Source organism: Anser brachyrhynchus (assembly GCF_964034855.1).
Source record: "Anser brachyrhynchus genome assembly, contig: SCAFFOLD_339, whole genome shotgun sequence".
Taxonomy (NCBI): Eukaryota; Metazoa; Chordata; class Aves; order Anseriformes; family Anatidae; genus Anser; species Anser brachyrhynchus.
The window spans coordinates 56,425-62,424 of record NW_027664120.1 but is presented as its reverse complement, the minus strand read 5'-3'; positions in this window follow the sequence as shown (position 1 = coordinate 62,424).

Here is a 6,000-nt window from a genome sequence, read left to right as displayed (position 1 = left end):
CTTTAGGGCCCAAACCCGTTTCATTAGGTCCAAACCCTTGTCTTTAGGCCCCAAACCCCTCTCTTTAGGAACCAAACCCTACTCTTTAGGGACCAAAGCATTCTCTTTAGGCCCCAAAATGCTCTCTTTAGGCCACAAACTGCTCTATTTAGGGCCCAAACCCCTTTCATTAGGGCCCAAACCCTTCAGGGCCGAAACCCTTCTCGTTAGGGCCCAAACCCCTCACGTTAGGGCCCAAACCCTTCTCTTTAGGGCCCAAACACTTCTCTTTGAGGCCCTGACCCCTCTCTTTAGGGCCCTGACCCCTTTCTTTATGGACCAAACCCTTCTCTTTAGGGCCCAAACACTTCTCTCTAGGGCGCAAACCCTTCTCTTTAGGGCCCAAACTGCTCTCTTCAGGGCCCACACTTCTTTTTTAGGGCCCAAACCCTTCTCTTTACGGACCAAACCCCTCTCTTTAGGGCCCAAACCCTTCAGGTCCGAAACCCTTCTCTTTAGGGCACAAACTCTTCTCTTTAGGCCCAAACCCCTCTTTTTAGGGCCCAAACCGCTCTCTTTAGGGCCCAAACCCTTTTCTTTAGGTCCAAACCCTTCTCTTTAGGGCCCAAACCCTTCTCTTTAGGGCCCAAACCCTTTTTGTTAGGTCCAAACCCTTTTCGTTAGGTCCAAACCCTTCTCTTTTGGGCCTGAAACCCTTCTCTTTCAGGCCAAACCCTTTTCTTTAGGTCCAAACCCTTCTCTCTAGGCCACAAACCCCTCTCTTTAGGGCCCAAACCCCTCACTTTAGGGCCCAAACACTTCTCTTTGGGGCCCTGACCCCTCTCTTTAGGGCCCTGACCCCTTTCTTTATGGACCAAACCCTTCTCTTTAGGGCCCAAACACTTCTCTCTAGGGCGCAAACCCTTCTCTTTAGGGCCCAAACTGCTCTCTTCAGGGCCCACACTTCTTTTTTAGGGCCCAAACCCTTCTCTTTACGGACCAAACCCCTCTCTTTAGGGCCCAAACCCTTCAGGTCCGAAACCCTTCTCTTTAGGGCACAAACTCTTCTCTTTAGGCCCAAACCCCTCTTTTTAGGGCCCAAACCGCTCTCTTTAGGGCCCAAACCCTTTTCTTTAGGTCCAAACCCTTCTCTTTAGGGCCCAAACCCTTCTCTTTAGGGCCCAAACCCTTTTTGTTAGGTCCAAACCCTTTTCGTTAGGTCCAAACCCTTCTCTTTTGGGCCTGAAACCCTTCTCTTTCAGGCCAAACCCTTTTCTTTAGGTCCAAACCCTTCTCTCTAGGCCACAAACCCCTCTCTTTAGGGCCCAAACCCCTCACTTTAGGGCCCAAACACTTCTCTTTGGGGCCCTGACCCCTCTCTTTAGGGCCCTGACCCCTTTCTTTATGGACCAAACCCTTCTCTTTAGGGCCCAAACACTTCTCTCTAGGGCGCAAACCCTTCTCTTTAGGGCCCAAACTGCTCTCTTCAGGGCCCACACTTCTTTTTTAGGGCCCAAACCCTTCTCTTTACGGACCAAACCCCTCTCTTTAGGGCCCAAACCCTTCAGGTCCGAAACCCTTCTCTTTAGGGCACAAACTCTTCTCTTTAGGCCCAAACCCCTCTTTTTAGGGCCCAAACCGCTCTCTTTAGGGCCCAAACCCTTTTCTTTAGGTCCAAACCCTTCTCTTTAGGGCCCAAACCCTTCTCTTTAGGGCCCAAACCCTTTTTGTTAGGTCCAAACCCTTTTCGTTAGGTCCAAACCCTTCTCTTTTGGGCCTGAAACCCTTCTCTTTCAGGCCAAACCCTTTTCTTTAGGTCCAAACCCTTCTCTCTAGGCCACAAACCCCTCTCTTTAGGGCCCAAACCCCTCACTTTAGGGCCCAAACACTTCTCTTTGGGGCCCTGACCCCTCTCTTTAGGGCCCTGACCCCTTTCTTTATGGACCAAACCCTTCTCTTTAGGGCCCAAACACTTCTCTCTAGGGCGCAAACCCTTCTCTTTAGGGCCCAAACTGCTCTCTTCAGGGCCCACACTTCTTTTTTAGGGCCCAAACCCTTCTCTTTACGGACCAAACCCCTCTCTTTAGGGCCCAAACCCTTCAGGTCCGAAACCCTTCTCTTTAGGGCACAAACTCTTCTCTTTAGGCCCAAACCCCTCTTTTTAGGGCCCAAACCGCTCTCTTTAGGGCCCAAACCCTTTTCTTTAGGTCCAAACCCTTCTCTTTAGGGCACAAACTCTTCTCTTTAGGCCCAAACCCCTCTTTTTAGGGCCCAAACCCCTCTCTTTAGGGCCCAAACCCCACTCTTTAGGGACCAAACCCCACACTTTAGGGCTCAGACCCCTTTACTTTACGGACCAAACCCCACTCTTTAGGCCCCAAAACACTATCTTTAGGCCACAAACTGCTCTCTTTAGGGCCCAAACCCCTTTCTTTAGGGCCCAAACCCTTCAAGGCCGAAACCATTCTCTTTAGGGCCGAAACCCTTCTCTTTAGGGCACAAACCCCTGTCTTTAGGCCCAAACCGCTCTCTTTAGGGCCCAAACCCTTTTCTTTAGGTCCAAACCCTTCTCTTTAGGGCCCAGACCGCTCTCTTCAGGGCCCAAAATGCTCTCTTTAGGGCCCAAACCGCTCTCTTTAGGGCCCAAACTCCTCCCTTGAGGACCCAAACCCTTCTCTTTAGGGCCCAAACCCCACTCTTTAGGACCCAGATCCCCTTCTTTAGGGCCCAAACCCCTCTCTTTAGGACCCAAACTGCTATCTTTAGGGCCCACACCTCTTTCTTTAGGGCCCAAACCCCCTTCTTTAGGGCCCAAACCCTTCTCTTTAGGGACCAAACCCCACTCTTTAGGACCCAGATCCCCTTCTTTAGGGCCCAAACCCTTCTCTTTAGGGGCTAGCCCCTCTCTTAAGGCTGCAAACCACTCTCTTTAGGGCCCAAACCCCACTCTTTAGGGCCCAAACCCCACTCTTTAGGGCCCAAACCCCACTCTTTAGGGCCCAAACCCCACTCTTTAGGAACCAAAACTCTCTCTTTAGGTCACAAACTGCTCTCTTTAGGGCCCACACCTCTTTCTTTAGGGCCCGCACCTCTTTTTTTAGGGCCCGCACCTCTTTTTTTAGGGCCCAAACCCCCTTCTTTAGGGCCCAAACCCTTCTCTTTAGGGACCAAACCCCACTCTTTAGGACCCAGATCCCCTTCTTTAGGGCCCAAACCCTTCTCTTTAGGGGCTAGCCCCTCTCTTAAGGCTGCAAACCAATCTCTTTGGGGCCCAAACCCTTCGCTTTTGGGCCCCAAACTCTCTCTTTAGGGCCCAAACCCTTCAGGGCCCAAATCCCTCTTTTTAGGGCCCAAACCACTCTCTTTAGGGAGCAAACCGCTCTCTTTAGGGCCCATACCCTTTTCTTTAGGTCCCAAACCCTTTTCTTTAGGTCCAAACCCTTCTCTTTAGGTCCAAACCCATCTCTTTAGGGCCCAAACCCCTCTCTTTAGGGCCCAAACCGCTCTCTTTAAGGCCCAAACTGCTCTCTTTAGGGCCCAAAGCCCCTCACTTTAGGGCCCAAACCCCTCACTTTAGGGCCCAAACCCTTCTCTTTAGGGCCCAAACCCCTCTCTTTAGGACCGAAACCCTTCTCTTTAGGGCCCAAACCCCTCTCTTTTGGACCGAAACCGTTCTCTCTTTAGGGCCCAAACTGCTCTCTTTAGGGCCCAAACCCTTTTCTTTAGGCCCAAACCCTTCTCTTTAGGACCCAAACCCGTTTCATTAGGTCCAAACCCTTGTCTTTAGGCCCCAAACCCCTCTCTTTAGGAACCAAACCCTACTCTTTAGGGACCAAAGCATTCTCTTTAGGCCCCAAAATGCTCTCTTTAGGCCACAAACTGCTCTATTTAGGGCCCAAACCCCTTTCATTAGGGCCCAAACCCTTCAGGGCCGAAACCCTTCTCGTTAGGGCCCAAACCCCTCACGTTAGGGCCCAAACCCTTCTCTTTAGGGCCCAAACACTTCTCTTTGGGGCCCTGACCCCTCTCTTTAGGGCCCTGACCCCTTTCTTTATGGACCAAACCCTTCTCTTTAGGGCCCAAACACTTCTCTCTAGGGCGCAAACCCTTCTCTTTAGGGCCCAAACTGCTCTCTTCAGGGCCCACACTTCTTTTTTAGGGCCCAAACCCTTCTCTTTACGGACCAAACCCCTCTCTTTAGGGCCCAAACCCTTCAGGTCCGAAACCCTTCTCTTTAGGGCACAAACTCTTCTCTTTAGGCCCAAACCCCTCTTTTTAGGGCCCAAACCGCTCTCTTTAGGGCCCAAACCCTTTTCTTTAGGTCCAAACCCTTCTCTTTAGGGCCCAAACCCTTCTCTTTAGGGCCCAAACCCTTTTTGTTAGGTCCAAACCCTTTTCGTTAGGTCCAAACCCTTCTCTTTTGGGCCTGAAACCCTTCTCTTTCAGGCCAAACCCTTTTCTTTAGGTCCAAACCCTTCTCTCTAGGCCACAAACCCCTCTCTTTAGGGCCCAAACCCCTCACTTTAGGGCCCAAACACTTCTCTTTGGGGCCCTGACCCCTCTCTTTAGGGCCCTGACCCCTTTCTTTATGGACCAAACCCTTCTCTTTAGGGCCCAAACACTTCTCTCTAGGGCGCAAACCCTTCTCTTTAGGGCCCAAACTGCTCTCTTCAGGGCCCACACTTCTTTTTTAGGGCCCAAACCCTTCTCTTTACGGACCAAACCCCTCTCTTTAGGGCCCAAACCCTTCAGGTCCGAAACCCTTCTCTTTAGGGCACAAACTCTTCTCTTTAGGCCCAAACCCCTCTTTTTAGGGCCCAAACCGCTCTCTTTAGGGCCCAAACCCTTTTCTTTAGGTCCAAACCCTTCTCTTTAGGGCCCAAACCCTTCTCTTTAGGGCCCAAACCCTTTTTGTTAGGTCCAAACCCTTTTCGTTAGGTCCAAACCCTTCTCTTTTGGGCCTGAAACCCTTCTCTTTCAGGCCAAACCCTTTTCTTTAGGTCCAAACCCTTCTCTCTAGGCCACAAACCCCTCTCTTTAGGGCCCAAACCCCTCACTTTAGGGCCCAAACACTTCTCTTTGGGGCCCTGACCCCTCTCTTTAGGGCCCTGACCCCTTTCTTTATGGACCAAACCCTTCTCTTTAGGGCCCAAACACTTCTCTCTAGGGCGCAAACCCTTCTCTTTAGGGCCCAAACTGCTCTCTTCAGGGCCCACACTTCTTTTTTAGGGCCCAAACCCTTCTCTTTACGGACCAAACCCCTCTCTTTAGGGCCCAAACCCTTCAGGTCCGAAACCCTTCTCTTTAGGGCACAAACTCTTCTCTTTAGGCCCAAACCCCTCTTTTTAGGGCCCAAACCGCTCTCTTTAGGGCCCAAACCCTTTTCTTTAGGTCCAAACCCTTCTCTTTAGGGCACAAACTCTTCTCTTTAGGCCCAAACCCCTCTTTTTAGGGCCCAAACCCCTCTCTTTAGGGCCCAAACCCCACTCTTTAGGGACCAAACCCCACACTTTAGGGCTCAGACCCCTTTACTTTACGGACCAAACCCCACTCTTTAGGCCCCAAAACACTATCTTTAGGCCACAAACTGCTCTCTTTAGGGCCCAAACCCCTTTCTTTAGGGCCCAAACCCTTCAAGGCCGAAACCATTCTCTTTAGGGCCGAAACCCTTCTCTTTAGGGCACAAACCCCTGTCTTTAGGCCCAAACCGCTCTCTTTAGGGCCCAAACCCTTTTCTTTAGGTCCAAACCCTTCTCTTTAGGGCCCAGACCGCTCTCTTCAGGGCCCAAAATGCTCTCTTTAGGGCCCAAACCGCTCTCTTTAGGGCCCAAACTCCTCCCTTGAGGACCCAAACCCTTCTCTTTAGGGCCCAAACCCCACTCTTTAGGACCCAGATCCCCTTCTTTAGGGCCCAAACCCCTCTCTTTAGGACCCAAACTGCTATCTTTAGGGCCCACACCTCTTTCTTTAGGGCCCAAACCCCCTTCTTTAGGGCCCAAACCCTTCTCTTTAGGGACCAAA